General features: G+C 36.7%; 1 protein-coding gene across 3 annotated transcripts in view; it reads left to right on the forward strand.

The window, feature by feature from the left end:
• The window catches only part of OPCML (opioid binding protein/cell adhesion molecule like), a 748742-nt gene that overhangs the window by 199902 nt on the left and 524318 nt on the right, over positions 1-24522 (forward strand). The gene's annotated exons all lie outside the window — the stretch shown is intronic.

Below are 24522 nucleotides of genomic sequence, written 5' to 3' on the forward strand. Positions count from 1 at the left end.
ACCTTTAAAAAATTTATTTTCTAAAAGAGCTGTTAAGTGGTGCAGTAGATAGAGCACCAGGCCTGAAGTCAGGAAAACCTGATTTCAAATCCAGCCTCAGTGACTTATGGCTGTGTGACTCTGGGCAAGTCACTTTACCCTGTTTGCCTCATTTCTCTCATTTGTCAAATGAGGCAAAGAATATGGCAAACCACTCCAGTATCTTTGCCAAGAAAACCCCAAATGGGGTCAAGAAGAGCAGACATGACTACAACATTTACTGAAAAGGTAGAGGATAAACAGAAGCCTATTCCTCCAAACTGGGGCATGCTCTCCTCTATCACCTCAGTCCTTGGAGAGAGTGAGCTCAAGCTTAAAGCAGCTGCTATGACCATTTCCACTGACAACTTCACTTCTGGTCATGACATGGCCAATAGACCAGTATCTTAGCTGCCAGGAAGATTCATCACTGAGTTCTGTCACACAGATAACTCCTTCGAAGCTATGCTTTCACCAGGTTGACCATAAGAAAATTCTGGCAAGAAATTCCATTTCCTGGAAATCTGGTGACTCTTTGAAACTCACAATATTGTAGCGTGATCTGTTTCATCTGCATTTGGTTACTTAAGAACAGGAAGAACCAAACACAGCAGCAACAGAGAACTAGCAACCAAGTGTTTTCTAATTCCTGTGGTCCCTCCATGGGGAGATAAGGGCCAAGGTGTCTTTGTCTTTGTCTCTCTCTTCACTTCCTCTCCTCTCCTCTCCTCTCCTTTCCTCAATCTCTCTCTCCCTCTCTCTTTCTTCTCTCCTCCCTCCTTCTCTGTTTCTCTTCCTCTCTCTTCCCCACCCTTACCCCCAGAGGCTTACATTTTCCCCCCTCACATATCACTAGGAAAGAAAGAGACCATTTGGCTGACTATGTCCTTTATCTATATACTCAGAGTGGCTCCAAAGGTCTACCACAAAGTAAACATAAAGGAAGCAGTTAGAGTAGCTGACCAGGCTCCAAAGTTTGGTGCCACCCTGCAAGTCACTAGAGTTCTGGATATACTATGGGCTCCTCATCTCTTTTCCCAACTAGCCCCTCTAATAAATTCTGTAAACTTGCCAGGGCTTACCAAATCATTATAAGGAAAGGGTTTTTCAGAATAGAATATAAAATGCTATATAAATATGAATTGTCTTTAATGGTATTATACCGTGGCCCATTTTGATGAAAAGATCACCTCTTCCACTTATTTCATGTAGGGTTCAGACCCATTTAATTCCTCCTAATCAAATATTACCCAAACCCCTCACTTCCCCCAGTTCTCAACCTGTTCTCCAGTCCTGGCCAAACTAAGGTGATATACATGAGGGTATATAGAATTTTGAATATTCATTTATAGTCGGCTAGTGAGCAAATTAAAAAAAATTTAAACTACATATATATAGATACCCAAAGCAAAAGACTGATTGATAAATAGATATAGACATAAATTTGAGTTTTATAGTATACCTATGAAGTAGATATTATTGTAAACTGAATTATGCAAATGAGAAAACTAAGGATAAAAATAAGTGAAGTAAGTTCCCAAAGATCACATAAATGGGTATAAGGTGAAATTTGAACTCAGGTCTTCTTGACTGAATCTGTTATTCTATCCAATTTTCCCTCTAGATGCCTTGGACGTTTCTATCCTTCAGGGTTATGAGCTATTAGTTGCACTTGTGAGAGGTGGATTGCATAAGTTCCCATAAAATTATTGATATCATTTATTTTTACATTATATTACTTTTAATTAATAAATAACTTTTGTTTTTATATCACCTAACCTTCATTTCTAAATATATATCCCATCTGGTAAGCCATTCTTTGAAAAAAGGATTTTTTTAAAAGGTAGGACAAAAAAGCAGTTCAGCAAAATTGAACAATATATCAACTAAGTCTGACAGTATAGTGAATGACTCATACACATTGTCTTCCAGGTCTGCAAAGAAGGGAAGAGGAATTTTCTCATCTCTTCTTCAGGGCCAACCTTAGTCATTATTATTACAAAGTGCTCAGTATCACTTTTTTGTTATTTCTACTTGCATTGTTGTACTCATTGTATATATTGTTTTCCTGGTTTCTTCTACTATTTTTTGGTAAAGATTTTTTTAATCAATTACATGTAATAACAATTTTCCATATAAGTTTTCCAAAGTTATAAGATCCAGATTGTCTCCTTCCTTTCTTTCCCTCCCCCATCCCAGAGAGGGTAAGAAATTTTATCTGAATTATACATGTATTATTATGCAAAGTTTTTTTCTTTGGTGTCCATTGTTTTAAGAGACTGCACATATAAAACCAAAACCCCCAAATAAAAACCCAAGTAAATGAAATATAATAAACTAAATATAACAAATGCTTTGCTCTGTATTCCCACTCCAACAGTTCTTTCTCTGGATATGAATAGCATTCTTTCTCATAAGTCCTTCAAAATTGTTTTGGACCGTTGTATTGCTGAGAGCAGTTAAGTCTTTAACAGTTGATCATCATACAGTATTGTTATTACTGTGTACAATGTTCTCCTAGTTGTATTTATTTTGCTTTGCAATGGTTCATGGAGATCTTTCCAGCTCTTTCTGAAATCATCTTGTTCATCATTTCATAGGGCAAAATAGTATTTCGTCACCATCATATGCCACAATTTGTTCAGCCATTTCCCAAATGATGGACATCCTGTTAATTTCCAATTCTTTGCCACCACAAAGAAGTTCTCATAAATATTTTTGAATAGATTTTGAGTAGAATCTTTCTGCCTCTTTTTTATCTCTTTGAAATATCTTCTACTCTTTCAAATATTTGTATAGTGCATACTATGTGCCAGTCACTGTTCTAAACACTTTATAATTATTATCATTTGATCAACAAAACAACCCTATGATTTAAATGTTATTATTATCCTTATTTTACAGATAAGGAAACTGAGGCAAACAGAGGTTAAGTGACTTGTCATACAGCTAGTAAGTGCCTGAGGCTAGTTTTAAACTCAAATCTTCTTGACTCCAAGCCTGGAGTCTATCCATTGTGCCAAATGGCTGTTATTTTTTTCTTTTTACTCTTTTATCCTTTTAATCTTCATTATTTTATACAACTCTTCCATGATTCCCCAAACTCTTCCCGTTTGTCATTTCTTATGATGAACTAATATTATATTGTTTTCATATGCCACATTTGTTCTTCAGTCATGGGAGTTTTGTTTCCAGATTTTTTTCTGGGAACTATTTTTGTTCTCTTTATTATCATAATTACAAATAAAGGCTCATAGGTATACTGAAATATCAGCATGTTCTGCATTTCTCCAATCTCCAATAAAGAAGCAGGGACATTTCAAATTATCTTGTCTAGTCTTCATAGTCACAGATTCCTGAAACCAGAACCCTTCCCTTAAACTGGAAAAATGAGGCTTCTCAATCCCACTCATAGACCTTTAAGCCATTTTCAAGTCTTTTTGGATTGGTTCTAAAGTATTAGACCATGTGATTAAAATAGTAGTACCTTCCATTATTATTTGTAGTTAGTTGCATTCCTATCTTCCCAAAGCAACAGAGGGCTGACTAGAGACAGAAGGAAGACTTTTCCCCCAAACCTCTGATTTAGGAGCCTATTTATTTCCTAAGAGGATCTCAAATGAGACTCATGTTGACTGCAGGGCAAATTATAGTATATGCCATTGCCACAGGATGGAGATTTATCTAGCTCAAGCCATTAACTTGGTTTCTACTACTCAGCCAGCTAGAGGTTACTCTCTTAGATCGTTCATCCTTCATGACATAGGTCCCTTTCTGGATGATTATCCAGGTATTATTACCATTAGACACTGGAGTAAATTGCTCTCTGGGCAGATCCCTCAAATCTCATTCTGGTTTGACTCTGAACACTCAGAAATCTATCTCCAATTTCATTTCTCAGAAATCTAGTCCCAATCAACTCCTTAATCTGCTCTTCTCTAGTTTCTCGATTTCTACCTGTAAACTCACTTCATCTTTATTTTTTTTAATAACACTTTCTCCAATCATCTCTCTTTTTCATTTCCAACTCTTTTCACATCCTATATAATTTAGACCCAACTTGTCTGCTCAAGTTGTGTTACCTGTCAGTCTTCTCTGATCTATTAAAATGCTGCACGTCTATGCACCTGCATTTATATTAAACATATGAAAAATACTTAGGGTTTATGACAAAAAATGGTTCCATAAAATTGATATGCAGTAGGGGGAGAATGATCCAATAGTTTGCTGAAAGCATGGTAGAATAGATAGAATACTATACTTGGAAATGAGAAAGATCTGGGTTCAATTTTCACTTCTAACAATGACTAGATATGTGATTATGGGCAAATTAGTTCACTTCCCTATATCTTAGTTTTCTAGGATGATAATGCTTGTTTCTATGTATTTTTGTAAGGATTGATAAGATATGTGAATATCAGTTATTGTTATTATGTCCTCTTCAGATGAAGAAACAAAGTTAAAGAAATTAAGTCATGGTCACACTAAAAGGAATTCAAAGGCACAAGAAGCAGCATTAGAATTTACGTCCATTTATATTTTTAGTCACGTAGCATGTGATCTGAACTGCCTTTCATCTTGAGAGGATAATACAATTTTAATTTTCTCTTTGTGAACTATTCCCCTCTCTTAAAGGGTCAGCTAGAAGCAACCATGGGCTTGGAGTCAGGAAGATTCATCTTCATGAATTCAATTCTGGTTTAGGACACTTATTAGTTGTATGACCCTGGGCAAGTCACTTAACCTGGTTTACTTCAATTATTCATCTTTAAAATGAGTTGGAAAAGGAAATGGTAAACCACTTATTTTCCAAGAAAAACTCAAATGGAGTCACAAAGAGCCAGATATGACTGAAATGACTGAACAATAAAATCATGTAACAATAATAGCGGGCTATGGAAGTTTTCCTCTTTTAACTCTGGGTTTGTGGGGATTAGGGTTATTGTGAGATTTGAGTAAAAGCAATGTTTCACTGAATGTAAATTCTGGGAAAAGAAATAGAAATCAGGAGTAGAGTTCCAAGAAATAGAGTGTCATAAAATCTGTGCTATTATAGCTGTATGTTTGCCCTATGGCAACTATAACCATAAAGATCTCAAAGCCCTCTTAAAATATTAACACTTCTAAGATGCACAGAAGGTAAATAAGTATTATTATGTTTGCCTTTCAGGTGGGTAAGAAAAGGTAAAATGCATCATATTGAGAAATGCCAGATGTCAAAATCAAAGCTAATCATTTCCTTTAGAAGTGACAGTGAAATAACTTGCTTTATTTGAGTTATCCAAAGGATATCAACAGTGTTAATGTCACCTCTCCATTTCTTTTAATTTGGGTTATTACCTTAGATTTGTACTATTGTGTGCAATTCTAAATTAATTATTATACTCTTATGTCTAATTTTGGTTAGCACTTTAATTATGAAGTCATTTCAGCTTTTAGTAGAGTTACAGCTGAAGTTAATGAACAGTATTTACTCTCATTAATGACAATTTTCATTACTCTTCCCTTCCATGATACCCATTCGCTGAAAGCTTTCAGACCTGAGGCTACAAAATGCCATTAATGGAAATGTTATAGAATAAAGAACTTAAGATCATAGATTTAGACCTGAAAGGGACCTTAGAGGTCATTTTATCCAAATGCCCCATTTTAGAAATGAAGGAAAATCTTTTAGAAGTTGTGACTAAGGAGCAGAGCAAAAATTTGAACCCAAGTCCTCTGGTTTCAAATATATCTTTCTTTATAATCGATCATAATAATCTTTGTGGAGCATAGGTACAAATGGAATGAATTGTGAAAGCTTGAGGAAAGATATATATCGAGAAAAAAGACTTTATGTTATTGGTTAGAACTTACAACTTCCCATTGAGACAGAGATTTGTTGTCCTAAGTCCACTTATACCAGCCATAGCATCCTGAGTATGCAGTCTAATACCTGTTACATTTTCATGATGCCAATCCATTTGAGTGAAGAGTGAAAAATGTAGTGTTATATCTGAATTTTTATCTACAACCCATGAAGCAGGAGGATTTTAGAAATATCTTGATGACTAATGCATTTTCAAATTTTTCTTTGGGCTGTTTTATATTCTATTGATTTGGTCAAATATTTTATATGGATTTGTGAAAAAATATTGTACTATCTTTATAATAGAAATGAGTGTCAGCTGTTATTTCAGAAACATATTCTTCTAAAGGAGATGATATTCTCTTCCACTAAAAGTAGTCCCTCTTTCATTTCAACTTAGCCAAAACCTCATCCATGTAGAACCTTAAAGTCCCAACATAAATTCCACCTTCTATGGGAAGCTTTCCCCATCTACCTTTAATTCTAATGCTCTCTTTTTAATTATTTCCTATTCATTATGCATATGATTTATTTGTAAATATTTTGGAGGGAACAGAATCATTGTATTCCCCTTGGATTGTGATCTTCTTGTGGGCAAAGACTATCTTTCTTTTTGCCTTAGGATAGTTTGACACAATGTCTGGAACAAAGTGTCTAATAAATGTTTATTGACTGACTAACCTAATGTTTAGAATTGGTATACATTTTTTCTGTCCTGGGCTAAACTTTACTTTTATATCTATGTCTTTAAAAAGGACTCAGTAAATAAAGTATAAGAATAATAATAACTAATATTTAAAAAGTGTATGGAGGGCAGCTGGGTAGCTCAGTGGAGTGAGAGTCAGGCCTAGAAACAGGAGGTCCTAGGTTCAAACCCAGCCTCAGCCACTTCCCAGCTGTGTGACCCTGGGCAAGTCACTTGACCCCCATTGCCCACCCTTACCACTCTTCCACCTATGAGACAATATACCGAAGTACAAGGGTTTAAAAAAAAAGTGTATGATGGTTTATAATATGCTCAATGCACATAGGCTTATTTGAAAGCACTGGACGTATTTGACCTATTTAGAAGAACAAATTGTTTTTTTAAGGATTTTAACACATTCTTAGTATGCAAATGAAGTTTTATAATGAGTCTTAATTTTTAAAATGGGGCATGCAAGATCACTGCTTCAAAACCCTATTAGCTTACTGTATGTAGGCCAACGTGTCAAGATGTTATTCTTTTTCAAATAATCTCATAGCGGGTGCTAAATGAATACTTGTTGAACAGAATTGATTTCTGACTTTCCAATAATCCAAACTGTCCTTTCTGCTTCATAAATTTGAGTTTGTTAAATTTTCCTGGTCTTCACTTTTAAAAATTATTATAATAAGCTCTGAAAGGTTTAAGCCAAAGGAGAGGGAGTAAAGTTTTGGGGGGGAGAAATCCATAAGAGGGACTTATTCTTCCTTTTCTAGAGAATATTTTCTATACTTTTCAGGCATTATTATATCTTGCTTTTAACATTAAAAATATTTTGCATTCCAACTGTGGGGGAAATGACCCTCAACCTTCTTAAGTGGCATTTACCTTGTCTAGGAGATAAGCATTGTTTGTAGGTCAATGATAATCTATATTTATTCCATGAAACTTGGATTAAAACTCTTCATTCATCCTAGAAAATTGGAACAGATAACTTAGAATCAGTCAATAAGCATTTATCAGATGCCTACTATCCCCCAGGCATTATGACAGGTACTAGGGACATAATGGCAAAAAAGAAACAGTCACTGTCCTTAAGGAACAGATAGTTGTTTGTCCTTCATTTTGAAGAGAACCAATGACATCATGGGGCGGCATCTTAACTTGCACATAAATTGGATTTCAGTGAGATAGAGTTGCACAAAGTCATCAGCTTCAGTCTCTCTTCTAGTGTCATCAAAGCAGGGGCAAGACAAACGTCAGCATGTCTGGCAATGGTCCAGAACCTTGGTATCTTTGAGATCTCACCAGGCACACAACATACACTACTTTCATGGTGATTGGAACAAATTGTTATGAAACTCCCATTAATATATTTTCATATTTGCCTAGTGTTTTATAGTTCACAATGTGTTTTTTCTTGATTCGATGTGTCGAGTTGTTCAGGATTTATCATTAATATGGTATTATCCCCATTTCACATATGGTGAACCTGAGACCTAGAGAGCTTGAGGACCTGTAGTCACCCAGATAGTGTAGGAACTAGTAATCCAACCCAATCTTCCAACTTCAGGTTCCATGTCCTTTTGATTACATGGTTGGTTTAATGGTTTGTGTTGTGTATAACACCAAGAACTTTCAAATCACTTTTGGCTGCCTCACTTTTTGTGGTGGCAAAAAATTGGAAAATGAGGGAATGCCCTTCAATTGGGGAATGGCTGAACAAATTGTATATCTGTTGGTGATGGAATACTATTGTGCTCAAAGGAATAAAGAACTGGAGGAATTCCATGTGAACTGGAAAGACCTCCAGGAATTGATGCAGAGTGAAAGGAGCAGAGCCAGGAGAACATTGTACACAGAGATGGATACACTGTAGTAAAATTGAACATAACAGACTTCTGTACTAGCAGCAGTGTAAGGATCCAGAGCAAGGCTGAGGGACTTACGAGAAGGAAAACTAGCCACATTCAGAGAAAGAACTGTGGGAGCAGAAACACAGAAGAAAAACAATTGCTTGATCGCATGGTTCGATGGGGATATGATTAAGGATGCAGACTCTAAGTGATCACCCTAGTGCAAATATTAATAATATGGAAATAGGTCTTGATCAATGACACATGTAAAACCCAGTGCAATTGCTCATTGACTATAGGAGGGGGGAGGAAGGAAGAGAAGAAAGGAACATGATTCATATAAACCATGGGAAAATACTCTAAACTAATTATTTAATTAATTAGATTTTTAAAAAGTTACTTTTGGCTTCCTAAGTTGAAGGAGACAGGGTGTCAAACTCATTTTGGCGTCTCACACAAGAGAATACAGTCCATCTTCCAATCTCATTCTTTTGTTCTAACTACCATTTTACTAAAATCCCCAAGACCAGAAATTAGGCCTCTAAAACAATCTCAGTACAAAGCCAAATGCAATTAGGAACTTAATACATTCTTTCAGATGATGATATCCTTCTTTTTAACTCACATTTTTAATTCCCCCACCCTCTGTCCTGCCCATTGCTATAAATGTAAATTGAGAGAATCATTTTTTTTGTTATTTTTTTCCATAGTGAACGACAGGTATCCACAAGAGAGAGGACTCTTATTATCCTTAAGTGATGCTAGTGCTGAACTTGGCAAGTCACTTGAACTTTATGTCTTCCCATCTTACCAATAACTGAAAAGGAAGGCAAAAAAGAGAGCAGAAGCCAGAATCATGATCTCATGTGTAAGTGATATCACATCTTAGGATAATTAAATGCCTCTCTAGCATTATCATCTCACTACTTGAATCATGGCCTAAGTCATTCATATTGCTGAGCCTTCGCTTTGCTGAGAAACATCCATCCTCAACTTAAAGGGAGGGTGGTGATGGTGGTGGAAAGGAACTTGGGAAAAGTGCAGACTAGTTGGCCCTTATTAGCATAATGGCTTTCCATTGGTCAGTGGGTGGATGACACTAAAGGTGGCATCCTGGGAGCCAGCTTTCCTGACTGTATCCGTGGAAACCCTGTTGGAGACAGTGAAAGATGAGTCTAGCAGGAGCTCTGCACCTGCAGCTCCTAAGTCTGAGCATTTGCTTCCTCCCCCTCACTTCATTCACATCTTTTTATTAAATGAGCCTATTTGTCACCACCATCTCTGGAAGACAGCAGTCCCAAGGTTCTGATCTAAGGAGGAAATAAAAGTTTCCATTTCAAAAATTTGCAGAGCCAGAGCAGCATAGAGATGCCAGGGAAGAAGCTACAGATGTGACAAGACCCTCAGAATTGAATGACTTAATTATTTCAGCAGCTGCTTTTTTCTGAAAAACACAGCACAAGCAAAGATCTACCTTGTCTTGTGCCACTTAAATCCCTTATAGGAGAACCCTTGATATGCTTTAGTTGAATACATGTTGTCACAGAAAGAAGTCAAAAATAGCCCTTAAATCTGATCTGCATGCAAGTTTTGCCTCTAGAGAAAAAATAATCATGCCACCAATAATTTACTTTCATCCTACTTTCAAATAGTTCTCTGCCTTTAAGCCTTCCTGGATTAGCCTAAGAAGAAAAGGATGCTTTCTTTGCGTTACCCAATCTGGACTCAAAATTCAGTTCACAGTTCTCCTTTTTCTCCATCCCAATTGTGTGTTTACACACAAATTAAATAAAGCACTTCACTATGTTAGTACCAGATCAGCAGTTTACTACTTGTGTGACTTTGGGGAAGTAACGTCAATTCCCTAGGTCTCAGTTTCCTCAACTGTTAATCATGAAGAAGTATATGTGGGAGAGGGAGACAACAGAAGGGAAAAGCTGCCTGTCTTTTAACTGATAATGTCATGTATTATTCTCTTTTAAAATATATTTTTATTCTAATCAACAAGGATAAACTTCTTAGTATGGAACGAGAAGGTAACATACATCAGAGGTGTGAAGGTTAAAACAGCAGATTTGGCAGTATATTGAAAATGTAGAATGAATGAGAGTGAGGAATTAAGTATAATATCAAGGTGTCCTTTAATATTAAGAGGAAATTCTAGAAGAAGAGAGGGTCTTAGGGGAAAGATCTTCATTTCTGATTTGGATATATTGAGTTTGATATCCTTATAAGACTTCCAGTATGAAATTTTTAGAACATTTGGTGATAATGGGACTAGATGTACAAGAGTGAAACTAGGTCTGGATCCATGGTCCTGGGAATCATCTGCATAGGGATAATGATTGAAATTATGGGAGCTGATAAGATTGTCGACTGAGATGTATATAAATCCATTGCAGAGTTCTAAAGTAGAAGCTAAATAAATGTAGTTAGAAGGGAAAGCAAAAGTTCCAAAGGAAAATAGGAGTCACCATAGTTTAAGTAAGAATAAATGATGTCAAACTAATTTCATTCTTTCTTTCGATAAGAAAATGCTAGACTTTTCTGTAGAAATATGTATGCATATATATATATATGTCTCAGCAAGTGGCATAAAGTAAATTTTGATAAGCTTAAAGGAAAAAGGGAGAAATTTCGGTTAGAAAATTATATAATAAAATGGATTTGTAACTGATTGAATGACATGAATGATGGTATTTACAGAGAGTTATTCATTGAATTGATGTTAATGTAAAGGATAGACTCTTATGACACATGGAAGGGCTTTCTCAACAGTCTACCTTTTGAAATATTTTATTGGTGACTCAAATGATGACTAGAAGATAGGTGGTAAACTTCCCAAATTTATCTTTTATCTCAAATTGAAAGAAATAACTAATATGCAAGATGACAGAATCAGGATTTAGAAAAGAAGAAAACAAAACAAAATTTCTAGAGGCTAAAAGGATGAGCTTAGCACAGTCCCTGACCCAGAATAAGGGTTTAATAAATGGTTCCTGATTGGAAGGACTCTCTAAAAATTTGAGCTGCCTCAAAATAAAATATGTTGCCTCTTTAGGTAGTAAATTCATTGTGATTGTGTTAAGATTAACATTCTCAATTACAAACTTCCAGATCTATGTCTTATCCCTCCTATGATATCGCTTTTTCTGGGACTCACTGGTTGGATGGATTTGAGCACCGTCTGGGTCAGAGGCTAGTGTTCTGGAGGCCAGGAGCCTTGTGGGACAAGAGGTGAATGTCTTAGAACACCAGGGAGCCATAGAAGCATTCTCCTTATCTAAATAAGCCTCAGGCATTGTTCTTAACCCAGTCAAAGGATGGGGTGGAGGGTGAGACCAAAATGGATTTTTAAAACTTTCCTTTTAAAAAGGAAAGAGAGGTACAGATTTATGTTAAAGTAATTTCAGTAGAGGCTTCTCTCATTAGGGATGCTGTATGGGAAATCCCTGCATGGGGTAGGAGGTTGGACTAGGTCACCTCTAGTGTCCCTTTTACCCTCAGATTCTATGGTCTGATGATTCTGTTCTTTTCTGCATTCCTTCAGAATATGAATTGACTCAGAATAGCTATATTCTTCCAGTATCAGGGAACAAGGGCTGCATTTAGGAAGGGTTCATTATTTAGCACCTTGCTCTAGCAAAGGCGACATTTTGGGGAGGAGGGGGTAAACGCAGGGAGGGAAGGTTGGTCTGGACTTGGGATTCTAATGGGTGAGGCATTCCTAATGTGGACTGGCCCTCCACCAAGATCCATAAACAATGACTTTATAGTTTTGTAGAGTTGCAGCTAGGTGGCACAGTGAATAGAAAGTCAGTAAGTCTCATCTTCCTAATTTAAAATCTGGCCCCAGTCACTTAATAGTTGTGGGACCCTAGGCAAGTCCCTTAACCTTATTTGCCTAGTTTGTTCATCTGTAAAATGAGCTAGAAAAGAAAATTCAAGTCGCTCCAGTAACTTTGCCAGGAAAACCCCAATGGGTTTTTTGACTGAATTGACTGAAACAATGGAGAAAAAACAACTAGAGGCTGAGTCCCTCATTCAGGATCAGAATGTTCAAATGTGCGATAAATAGGGTTTGAATTTGGGTCTTCCTGACTCTAAGGACAGCTCTCTATTCACCACGTTTTTATCATAAGTAATTTTAGTTGACAAAGGTGGATAGAGTACAGAACTTGGGGTCAAGAAGACCTGAGTTCAAATATGGCCCCAGATACTTACTATCCGTGTGACCTGGGGTCAGTCACTCAAGTGCTGTCAGCCTCAGTTTCCTCGTCTGTAAAATGAAAATAATAACACTTCCCAGAGTTATTTTGAAAGTAAAAAGAGAAAATATTTACAAAGTGCTTTTTAAACTTTAAAGTGGTTGCTTTATGAAAGGTAATCACAATAATAACATTATTTGTTGTTCAGTTGTTTCAGTTAATCTGACTCTTCACAACCCTATTTGAGATTTTCTTGGCAAAGGTATCGGTGTGGTTTGCCACTTTCTTCTCCAGCTCATTTTATAGATGAAGAAACTGAGGTATGCAAGATTTAGTAACTTGCCCAGAATAACACAACTAGTTAGAATATGAGGAGCCAGATTTAAACTCAGGTTTCTTGACTCCAGAGACTCTGATATTTACACATCACTTACCATATACTAGACACTGTACCAAGTGCTTTACAATTATTATCTTATTTGAATTATTATCTTATTTGATCTTCACAAAAATTTCGGGAGGTAAGTGCTGTTATTAGCCCCATTTTATAGATGAGGAAACTGAGACAGACAGAGGTCAAGTGACTTGCCCAGGATCACACAGCAAGTAAGTATGTAAGGCTGGATTTGAACTTGGGTCAACCTGATTCCAGGCCCAACTCTCTATCTACTTCACTTCCTAGCTGCCAATGGCAAATTTTTTTTTAATGAATAGTCTCTCTAAGATATGTCAAACTTATGGTATTTCTTTAATTTGTAAAAAACAATGAGTAATCTAAATAAAATCAAATCCTGGAAGTCTATAAAGAATTCTATTTTTAAAATTTAATTCTTATTTGTCCATCATCTAATTACGTCATTGGCTAATTTTAAAATCCTAATTTCTTCCTACCAATCGTGCAACTATTCAGCATCATACAGTCTTGAAGACCACTGTTATTGTTGAGTCATTTTTCAATTGTGAATGACTCTTTATGAACCCATTTGGGATTTTCATGGCAAAAATACTGGAAAGATTTATTATTGCCTTTTCCAGCTCATTATATAGATGAGGAAATTAAGACAACTGACTTTCCCAGGGTCACAAGGCTAGTAAGTGTCTGAGGCCAGATGTGAGCTCAGGTCTTCCTGAATTCAGGCATGGTGCTTTATCCACCATGACATCTACCTGCCCCTTAAAGACCAGATCTCTAGAAAATAATTACATGGCATCAGGTCTTGCTTAACCTTCATTCCCTTCATAAGTCCTTGGAGCTGGGAAGGCCTCTGTTGCTCCATCAAGAGCAGAGAATTGTTCTGTAGCCACCACTATCTCGATTCTAGACTCAGCACTCCAGCTGATGGCACTTGACTTACACCACCTGGGTAGCTTTCCTCCAAATGTCCCCATGCATACATTAAAACCAACCAGCAATTGCCACTCAGTGGCTAACAAAGGCTTTGGAGGCTTTGGGGAAGGGATTGAGAATACCCAACATTAATTAATGTGACGAACTGCAGCAAGTGAATGAACTAATTGTCCATGGAAGGAAGGGGCCACAAAGGTGCTAACCTTCTACCTCTGCTTTCTGCAGAATTTGCTTGATGATAAATGCTTTGATGATGATGATGATGATGATGATGATTTTAAATTTTAGAAGAGCCTTTGACAGTTTCTCTTGAGTAATACACACAGATACGCTGCTTTTCTCATATACCACAGGATCTCTACCAGAGACAGAGCAGCAGTTGCTGAATATTAAATTAAACTATCAAAAAAAAAGGAAGGAAAGGAAGAAGAAAGGACATCGTCCTGCATGAAAATAACCTGAAAAGGTTAAGAGCGAAAGGAGATGCTTAGAACAGTTTCTGTCTGTTTGGAATGAATTAATCAGACCATTAAACAAATCTTTTCATCTAAAGTATCCCTTTCATTTCAGTTCCCTGTAAAACAAAGTGACTGGAGTGTTGATGGAAGAGTTTGCCATCTCTCCCTATTTGTATTACAGAGATGGGAGTTTTGCCCTCATTAACATTCCAGTGGAGTCAAGGACCACACAGGAGAGGCTTCTGTAGTGCTCAAAGCCAGAGGAGAAGTGTACTGGGTAGCGCTGAGATCGCTCATTGTCTGTTGTGTAGAAAACTGACAACATAGGTAACCTCCCATAGAGTCTCCTGAGAAAGTGAACATTCCACTAATGTATCCCTCCCCAACCAAAACCATTTCTTACGTGCCAGTGTTTAGGATATCTATTTCAGCCCTGTAGGTGGGGAGGAGAAGGATGCTCAAAGCCTTGTTAAAATTACGAACAGAAAACAATAAAGTCTTTTCATTTGGGAATATTGTATCAAGGCATATTTTATCCTAATGTGTATCATTCAGTTAAATGCTGCTCAATGACTTTATTATTAATTAAAACAGAATGAGGTCCTAAAAAGAGGTTCATTTATTCTCTCTTGCCTACAGTATCTTAAAATATAATGTAGTGGCAAGAACATTGGACCAGAAGTCAAAATACCTGAGCTCTAGTCCTAGTTTTACTATTTAATAGATGCAAGTGAAATTAGGCAAAGCATTTGACCTCAATAAGCATTACATTTTGCCATCTGCTGAAAGCAAACAATTTTTCATTTATTTATTTGGTTATGTGTTTAGGGATTTTAGTTTTATAAGATTATTCACTTACAAAAATGAGCAATATGGGAATATATTTGGTGTGATAATACATGTACAACTCAGGCTGCATTGCTTTCCAGTCTTGGGAGTGGGGAGGGAAGGAGGCATGGAGGCAATTTAGGTCATATAACTTTCAAAAACCTTTGTGCAATTTGTTATTACATGTAATTGGTAAAAAAAAATGAAAAACCTATTTTGTCATCTGCTCATAGAATCATAGATTATGGAGAGAAGGGACCATAGATTTTATCATGGCCAACTTCCTAATTTTCTATATGAGGAAAAGAGGAGCACAGAGTTGGTATAAAACTTGCTCAGTTCACATAGCTATAAAGCACTCTATCCTCTATCTATGGTATTCTTACCATTAATATTCAATGCAGTTTGATTAAACAAATATTTTTTAACTATTAAGTGTAAGATACCGATAGACACAGAAAATACAAAAACAAAATAATACTTGTCCTCATAGAACCTACAGTCTATTAGGTGCAATACAAATTCATTGATAAAAAATATATTCAAAAATTACTAGTTTATTAGGTGGCTCAGTGGATAGAGGGCTCATTTCACAATTTGGAAGTCCTGGGTTCAAATTTGGTCATAGATATTTTACTAGCTTTTTTTATTCTGAGCAAATCACCTGATTTCTGTTAACTTAATCTATTGGAGAAGGAAATTATAAATGATTCCTATATCTTCACCAAGAAAATCTCACGGAAGTATTAATGTCTTATGATCTGCAGGATCACAGAGTCAGACATACCTGAATGATAACAGGAATTTTAAAAGTAAAAGAAAAATCAGGAAGAAGATTGTGGGAGCTAACAATTGAGGGTGAGACAGAGATTAGTATGTGCCTCCCTCATATAAGAGATGGCACTGAGACCAAAAAAAGAATCATATGGGATGGAGATGAGGTGGGAGAACATTCCAGGGATGGGATCATAATAGAGATAGAAACAATAAGTAGGCAGTTCCACTAAAGAGTAGAGTACAAAAAAGATAAATATTAAATAAATTTGAAATGGTGGGTAAAGTCATGCTGTAAAGGATTTTAAATTCCAAACAGAGTAATCTGCAGGTTCTTCTAGAAATGATAGGAAACTACTAAAGACTCGTGCTTCTGTAAGATAATTCAAATCTAAAAATAGATTTGAAGGGAGAGAAACTGGAAAAAGGAAGATCAATTAGTAGGCTGCTACCATAGTCCAAGTGAGAAGTGATGAGAGTTTGGACAAGGTAGTGACTGTGTAAGGGGAGAGAAAAGCTATCCTTTTCTTATGAGAAAAGATCTTTTCTCTACTTTTTAAAATGAGAAATGTGGAACTAGAATTGAAAAGATTTGGCAACTGCTATAAAAAGGATAGTGAGAGCAAAGTGAAGGGTGGAAGATGACCTTAAGGTTGTGAGCTTGCATGACTGGAAGGATATTGGCACCTTCTCTAGAAAAAAAGGAAGTGAAGGGGAAGGACAGATTTAGAGGGAAAGATAATAAATTTTGCTTTGGACATGTTATGTTTCAGATGTTCATAGGATACCCAGGAAGAAATGGATAAGAAATGGTGATGTGGGATTGGAGCTCAGGAAAAAGATAATGTCTAGAGATATAGATTTTTCCAGTTATCTGCATTAAGGTGATGACTAAATCCATGAAACCAATCAGATTACCAAAAAAGAGATTGTAGAGAGAGATGAGATCAGGGAAGAATATTGTTATAAGAATATAAGGAGAGAATACACAGGAAAAAGGAATATACAATAGTCAAAAGCATCTAAGAGGTCAAGAAGGATAAAACTGAGAAAAGAATATTCGGTATAACAATTGAAATATTATTTCAGGGGAGTGATACAGTTAGAAGACAGATTATAAGGGGTAGAAAAGTGAGGAGGAGAGAGGAAGTGACAGGAAAAGGAGTGTAGTGTTAGCTTTCCCCTAAGAGTTTATTATAAATGGGAAGAAAGTTACTAGATAATAGCTTTACGGGGTGATGGAACCAATTGCAGGATGCTGAAGGATGGGAGAAATTTGGTATGTTTGTGGGTAGCTTTGATATGCAGCTGGTAGAAGAAAAGATTGAAAATAGAGGAGTTATGATGATTAAAGGGGAAATCTCTCCCTGGAAATGGTAGGAGATAGGATACAAGATAAAAATAAAGAAGTTAACCTTGGCAAGAAAAATGGACATATCTATGTGTTGACACTGGAGCAAAGAGGAAGAGAATGGTGGGGCAGGTGGAGGGATGACTTAGAGGGATTTTGAGGTATAGAACAGGAGAGAAGAGAGCTTACAATGGATAATCTCATTTTTCATTAAGTTAATAGGTTAGATGCTTTCCTGAGAGTGAAGGGGAAAGATTGATATAGGAGGCATAGGGAAAGAAGAGATTCATAACAGCCACTGTTAAGTGGGTGATAGTCAAACTGGGAGGAATAAAAGATTCCTTGTGTGCCATCTGAGAAGGAACCTGTGACTTTCTTTAGCAGCATTCAAATAGAAACAGAGAAGGTAGATAGTGGAGGTAACCCAAGTTGGGGGGTTGGTAATTCTCAAGTGGTAATAGTACGAGGAGTCAAAGGAATCAGGTATCAAGTTCAATGTAAAGAATTTTTAAAAATATATGTATAGGGGGCAGCTGGGTAGCTCAGTGGATTGAGAGTCAGGCCTAGAGACGGGAGGTCCAAGGTTCAAATCCGGCCTCAGATACTTCCTAGCTGTGTGACCCTGGGCAAGTCACTTGACTCCCATTGCCCACCCTTACCACTCTTCCACCTAGGAGCCAATACACAGAAGTTAAGGGTTTAAAAAATATATGTATATCTTAATTTTTTTAATATTTCCTAATTAAATTTTAAAAAAATTAGCATTCATTTAAAAAAAGTTTTGAGTTCCAAATTCTCTCCCTCCCTCCTGCATCTCCCCCACTGTATAAGAAGACATGGAATATATATCAATTACATATGTGAAGTCATGCAAAACTTATTTCCATATTAACCATGTTACAAAAGAAAACATACACACCTACACAATACACCAAAAAAAGAAAAATAGAGAAAAAATAGTATTCTTTAATTCCTAATCAGAGATCAATTCTCTTCCTGGAAGTTGATAGCATTTTTCATCATGGGTCCTTGTTGTCTTGATTGGTCAATGTAACACTGAATTATTTAGCTAAAAGGTCAAGACTTGGAATAGAGGAAAGTGAGAAAAAGCCAAAGGAGATGTAAAGCAGGCTGACTAGAAATTAAAGTGAGGCCTTGAATAATTTTAGGAGGAATTAGGCAGAGGGAAAAATAAACAGAGTGTTTTAGTTATCGTGGGGAAATTCAGAGCTCTGGAATTAGAGTTAAGAGAAGTCATGGGTGAATCTATGGTATCATAATGCTATATTTAACTGAGATACAGTGAAGGCACAGGTCATGGGAACTGAGAAAGAGATTGGTTAATTTAGAGGCAATGAATTTGGGTTTCATAGTTCATATGTATATAAAAGTCTTTTAGTATGATGGCATGGTTGGGATAGAGAAGAAAGACTAATGGGAATAAGAGAAGAAGAAACAGCAAGGATGTTGTCACCTAAGTATCTTATGATTATAGCATTATTCATCTGGTGCTCTCACTCTGAAAGTTCCATTGATGTTGGGGAATAGTATCTATTTCTTCTCTCTCAGACACCAGGGTATAAACTTCGGTATCTTTCCCTAAACAATGGATGCTTATCCATCTAGGTGGTGCAGTGGCTACAGTACTACTCCTGGAGTCAGGAAGATGAGCTCAAATTCGGCTTGTGATAATCACTTAATCTGTTTTCCTCAGTTTCCTTGACTGTAAAATGGGAATAATATTAGCACCAACCTCACCGGGTTGTTGTAAGGATCAAATGAGATAATATTGCCAAAACACTTAGCACAGTGCTGTACACCTAGTAGGCACTTAATAAATGTTTGTTTCTTTCCCTCCCTTATTATCTATGACATTAAAAAAACAGTGGATTCTGGGTTCTGGTAGTCTCGAAGCCTAAAAGTTTGACTGCGGGATTAAGGGGATATAAATCGAATGGCTCCTAATTTATTTTGTGCCATAGACCCTTTTCATAGTCTAGAGGAGCCTATTAATAAAATGCATAGGATTACAGAGGAAACCAAAGGTTAATTAAAATGAAGATGTATTATTTTTTTCCCATTCAAGTTCATGGACTCCCTAAAAGCTATCTACAGACCACATGGGGAATCCATGGACCCCAGATTAAAGTGTCTTTCAGCTGATAAGAATTCTGATTCAATTTGTATATAGCTTTAGAAACAGAATTCTAATAACCTGGTTAAGTTACAATAGATAATATAAAAATGCTGTTCCTTAAGTAAGGGGATTGGATTTCATATGCAGCCTTTGCTGCATGGACTTTGCCTCATTTGATAGTCATATATCACATATGAAAAATTAAGGACAGTAAAACCAATACATAATTAGACAATAATGTTGAAATATCAAATCTGTATAATCATTAAGTATGGCTTAATTTAGAGGTGAAAGAGTTCTAGAGTGCATAACTGGAGTAGAAAGCAAGACAATTAGAAGAATTGAAAAAACAGGCACAAGAGCCCTAACTTCAGTCTGGGAGGAACAAAAAAAAGGCATTGGTTCCCACAAAGGGATTTTGAAAGAGTTTCTTGGAAGTGGAATGATTTTAGAAACTATTTAAAGATAGAAAGAGAGATTGGCCAGCTGAAAGCAATAGTAATAATAATAATAAATGACAGCTCATCCTTCTGTAGTGCTATAAGAGCTTTTTAAAGGACTTCATGAGGTAAACAGAACATGCATCATTCTATTCATTTTATAGGAACTAAAGCCCTTTCACAAAGGAAGTAAGTGACAGAGACCAGATTTGAATCCAGCTTTTCTGACTCCAAGTTGATTGTTGTTTCTAGCATACCATGCTGGTTAGCCTATGATGGCATGCCCCTTCTTACTATGAGACTCTGGAACTTTGGCATTTACTGCTCTTTGTTATTGTTCAGTCATGTCCAACTCTTCAAAACTCTGTGGGTCATGCTGTCCACAGATGCTGGGGTGGTTTACCATTTCCTTTTCCAGTGAATTAAAACAAACAGAAAGTAAATGATTTGCCCAGGACCACACAGCCAGTAAGTTTCTGAGGTTGGATTTGAATTAAGATCTGTCTGACTTAAAGCCAGTGTTCCATCCACTGAGCTGCCTATCGGTTTCATCTTAGGGCTACTAATACCTCGTAAATCTCTAGAAATCATTGCCTATTTTCTTTAATGAAAAGGAAGGATGTGCTGGATCAGAAACCTCCAAAATGTTCTTGTACCATCATCTGAATCTAAAGGAAAAGGAATTTTAATGGAAAAAGAAAGAAGTCTTCTCTATCTCTTCAGTAAGAAGAGAAAATGTGAGGAGGAGCTAACCATTATATAGGTGCTGAAGGCTGTGAAATGAAATGTCCTTAAGAACCCATTTATGAGAAAGAAAGTGGACCCAGCGATAAGCAGTTACATTCCATTTACAAATCAGTTTGAAGCCTTCTAGCTGAGACCCCCTTTCTCTATCTTTTTTCTGCCATTCCTTTATTTTCAAAATCTAGGAAGATTAAATGAACGATTTATCTCCTCAGAGCTGAATTTTTAAAGGGAGCAGCTAACTGTGTGATCGTATTATTAATATTTATACCTTGTCACTGAATGTTGACAGATTAATTATGCAACATAGTATAAAAATCAGCAGGCAGCGTAGGAGAGTAGTGGCAAAGTTCATATATTAATAACTCAGCAGGGTAGCTGGCATGAACATCAGGATGACTGTATGTTCCCTGGACCCCCTTCCTCCAGATAACCATAGGCTTACTACCACATTCACCTTGGGGTTTAATGGATCATCTTGTTCATCATCAGAGAGGCAGTATGGGATTTTCCCTTGAGAAAGCTTGGATTTGTCCTGGATCTGCCACTAACTAGCTGGGTGTCTTTGGACAGATCACTTAAACTCAGAGCCTCAGTCTACTCATCTGTATAATTGGAATAAGAATAATAGCACTACTCACCTCACAGGGTTGTTGAGAGAATCAATGAGATAATATACTTGAAAGAGCCATGTGTCAAAAGCATTCCTTAAATACCTATTTGTTTGTGGAATTGAATCAGAGGCAAATGCAAGAGTTAACTGCTTTAGCTGGCTTTAACCTTGACCTGTAGGTATGTAACATCTGAGAAAGAAAAATCTTGGCATAGGCAGTTGTCTAGGAGACTAAAATAGAACAATCAGGTATTCTTACAGTGGACTGGTCTTGAACTGGCATTCTTAAAAAGTCCCTCTTTCTGAGAGATGTAAAAAATAATCAGTAAATACTTAGTGAGTGTGTTGTAAAATGAAACACACAGACAATATGCTGCCCCTCGGAGAGCTTGCCATTTAATTGGGGAGAGAAATCATAACTACATGAAACGTTAAATGGTCATGTGAGAGCTGTTCTTGAGAGAAATAAGGGAAAAAGTCATTGCATCTAATCCATTTCCCAGGCTTAGTTGACCTGTCAGTCCACAGGTACCCTGTTCAGGTGACCCCCCCATGGTTTTGCCTTCTCCTCCTCTCTGAAGTCTTCAGGTTGAGTACTGAAAAAAAAGAAATATTTCATTACCTTTGTAGTAAACCATAATTAGGTCTGTATACATTATAAGGGAAGAAACAGGTCCAAGGAGGCAGCTAGGATTTCAAGGAGGAAGCTCATAGGAAGGGATGGAATTATAGTTAGGTCCCGATTAGTGAGAATTATTAATTTTGCTAAGTCGTCTCATTATTTGAATTTGCACTGCATATTTCCATTTCTAATTATTGTATTTTACATAATATTAATTTATGATAGTTCTGATTTGTATACATGAGACCACTTATGAGATTTGCTACCCATGCTACTCAGAATCTAAATATTACAAGCCACTGGGATTTAGGGAATGTTGACCAAAGTTCTCTTTCTCTCCCTGTCATTCTCTTTCTCCTTATTGTCCTCTCTCTCTCTCTCTCTCTCTCTCTCTCTCTCTCTCTCTCTCTCTCTCTCTCTCTCTCTCTCTCTCTCTCTCTCTCTTTCTCTCTCTCTTTATCTCTCTCAGACACACACACATCATAAAAAGTTTTTCATTTCATGTATAACTGAAGTTTTTGTACTAGTGATGTAGTACATGGTGGCCCCCTGAATAAAAAAAAATTTTTTTCCCAGGTCAGGGACAAGATACCTACTCAGACTTGGTGCTTTCCACACCAGATAGGCATGTACCATTCACTCCTGCCATTTGAAGAATCATGTCAAAAGTGGAATAAAAAGGAATTTCATGGCCTTTGACTGAACTAGGATTAAAACCAGAACCAGAGCTGTTCATATTAATCTTTGACTTATATCAGATACTTAAATCCTTAAAAGACAAATAAACCTATTCTTTTATAACACCTTGCTCAAGAATTTGTACCATTCAGATACCTGGATTTATGATAGCTTCCTCCAAGGTTATTACATCTCTGAATCCACTGTCTGAGGAGCCTATGTAGTCAAGCTTCCTACTAATTTGTCTACTTAATTCCATGACTCAGTTTAGAGGGGCAAGTACCTTCATGGAATTTGAATGAGGATGGATATCATCTAGAGAAGCTTCATAGAATCTTTAAGTTGGAAGGAATCTCAAAGGCACCAGTTCCCAAACTGAACCCTATGGGAACACTTCCATAACAACCCCTAGCAAGAACTCATTGAGCCAAAACTGTAAACAAAGAGGACTCCATCAACTTATGAACCAGCCCATGCCACTTTTGGGAAAATTGTTAAAAAATTTTCTCCAACATTTTGTTGGAGCTGAAATCAGCTCCTAGTTCTGAGCCCCAGAAAAAAATGAATCTAATCCTTAGACAGCTATTTTGTCCCCTTGCAGTTTTTTATATCCAAGCTAACTATTCTCAGTTCAAGGCAAATTGAACATTTTTTCAGTTTTTCCAATGTGTAAAGAACTATACTTAACTCAACTACATACAGCACTTACCCTGTTCTCAAGAATCTTATACTCTAATAGAAGGAAAAGACATACACAAAATTAATTATGCCACAAGTGAAATGTGCTTTAGAAAATTTGAGGATAAAGATTTCACTTTTAACCTAGTGTATGTGGGTAGGAGTTTGAGAAATGCGTTTAGGAAAGTCTTCATGGAGGAGAGAAAATCTCCTTAGCTGAGCCTTGGAAAAAGAGAGGGAAGAAAGTTTCAATAAATAGAATTAGAATGAGATGAGTCCACTCCTGGCATAAGGGGGCAGAATGAACAAAGATAATGTGATGGATGAGGGCAAGGCAAGAACAGGGAATGGTGGGGTGCTATTTTGAGTTTCGATGGGACAAAGATGAAGAAGCAACATTAATACTGATAGGAACTTTCATGACAGAGTGTCCCCTATGGCCCTAAATGAGAAGTTGCTTACTAGTGGTGTGCTTCTGTGACTGGGAATTACAGCAATAAAGTGCTAGTAATGCCTCTGTGAAGGATGTTGCATGAGTACAAATTGTCATTGTTATTCCGTTGTGTGTGTATGTGTTTGCATCCAGTAGTTATTGAAGGAAGATGAATAGATAATATGGACAGATAAGTTCACTTGAACCCATCGGTTATCAGGTCACATAACAAAAAGCTGTTGCAATCACAACACATCAAATCAATTCTGGGAGTGATATACCTTATAATCACGCAATGCAAATAATCAGACTCAATAAGCAAGCAAACCTAGAATGTCATCAAGCAAAACTCTAACCACAAGGAGCTTTGAAAACCTCAAATCAGCCCTTTTAAGTCTTCCATTTCAACTGCAGATCACTCATCAACATGCTTTCCAAACCTGGCTTAGACAATTTGTTTCAGGACTTATATTCCAGTTAACTATTTATCCTTGCTTGCTAAGCTCTCTTGCTGATTAAATTAACTCTTTAGTAACCTTTCAACTGGAATGATGAATTGGAACTGATCACCAATTATATTTTTAAAACCAGCTTTATGTTTTATCCAGCTACTCTACCAGGAGGCTGAGTTGTGCAAACATACACATGTATGTATTTGAAGAACCTTATCTATCTATCTGTCTGTCTGTCTGTCTGTCTATCTATCTATCTATGTGTGTATGTACACATGTGAATATTTATATACACATGTGAATGCAAATTTCTCCCAAAGAGAACATATTACTAATAGATCCCCTCTTTTA

This window comes from Gracilinanus agilis, chromosome 3 (assembly GCF_016433145.1).
Source record: "Gracilinanus agilis isolate LMUSP501 chromosome 3, AgileGrace, whole genome shotgun sequence".
NCBI lineage: Eukaryota > Metazoa > Chordata > Mammalia > Didelphimorphia > Didelphidae > Gracilinanus > Gracilinanus agilis.